Raw genomic sequence first — 994 nt, forward strand, 5'->3', positions numbered from 1 at the left:
AAAGCACAGGAGGAAAGACTAGAGAATGAAGACATGGGTTGACCAGCTGGCTGGAGCAGAAGCCTAGCTCAAATGGTTTCCTTGCTATAGATGCTTCCTGATCCCTCCACGTGGAATTGATGTATCTTTCCACCCAGCTTCCATACAGCTCTGTGAATGCTTCTCATACCACGCATACCACATTAGGAATCCTCTCAGGACAGGGGAATTCTTGTTTTTTATGAGCCTTGCACCTACCAGGTCTGCAGAAACATTTGTTAGATTGACTTCTAAAATTTTGATAAATAAGTTTCATTTCTGATGAGTGTTTGTACTGCATCTTTAAACCACCATCCCCTCCTGGCATTTTCTCTAAAATTACATCAAGGAGGAGGGGGAGGGATGTAGCTCAGTGGTAGAGCACATGCTTTTCATGCATGAGGGTCTGGGTTCAATACCCAGCACCCAAATAAAATAAAACAAACCATGTTTTTTGTTGAATGGTTTTAAAATACCTAAGTAAACATAAAAAAGGAAGCTTGAATCCATATCCCAAGTCCAAGCATCCAAAGATAAAATATATGCACTCTGAACAGTTCAGTGTGTACCCTCACATGGTCACACTGACAGGCTTCCCTTTTATTGAGTCAGGCCCAGAAAACTGCATCTAATGTCCCTGGAATGGCTGGCCTGACGTTTGTAAGATGTAGTAAGTACATATTTACTTCAGAGTGTGCTGATGTGAGGTGCCCAAGCAGGGACCCAGAGGCTGAGGTAGGCAGTCAGTGGGTGAAAGAATCAAGACCTTGCTTGATGGATGGGATGACAATCACAAGAGAAGTCAGTGCTTGACAGGCACCTGAGGGTCCTGAGCAGGGGGAACAGAGGAGAATCTTCTCAGAGAGCCTAAGAATATCACCTTGCAATGTTCCCAGGCAGCTTCACCTGATAGTGTTTAGTACACAAAACACTATCATTAAATTGGCTTCCTTCATGAAACATAAAATTAACTATT

At 43.1% G+C, this 994-nt stretch overlaps 1 non-coding gene across 1 annotated transcript; it reads left to right on the plus strand.

The window, feature by feature from the left end:
- Window positions 1–377: 377 nt before the first annotated feature.
- On the plus strand, window positions 378–449 carry Trnae-uuc (transfer RNA glutamic acid (anticodon UUC)). The gene has a single exon. It is a non-coding gene; the product is annotated as a tRNA-Glu (tRNA).
- The last annotated feature ends 545 nt before the right edge of the window (window positions 450–994 follow it).

This window comes from Marmota flaviventris, chromosome 12 (genome assembly GCF_047511675.1).
Source record: "Marmota flaviventris isolate mMarFla1 chromosome 12, mMarFla1.hap1, whole genome shotgun sequence".
NCBI lineage: Eukaryota > Metazoa > Chordata > Mammalia > Rodentia > Sciuridae > Marmota > Marmota flaviventris.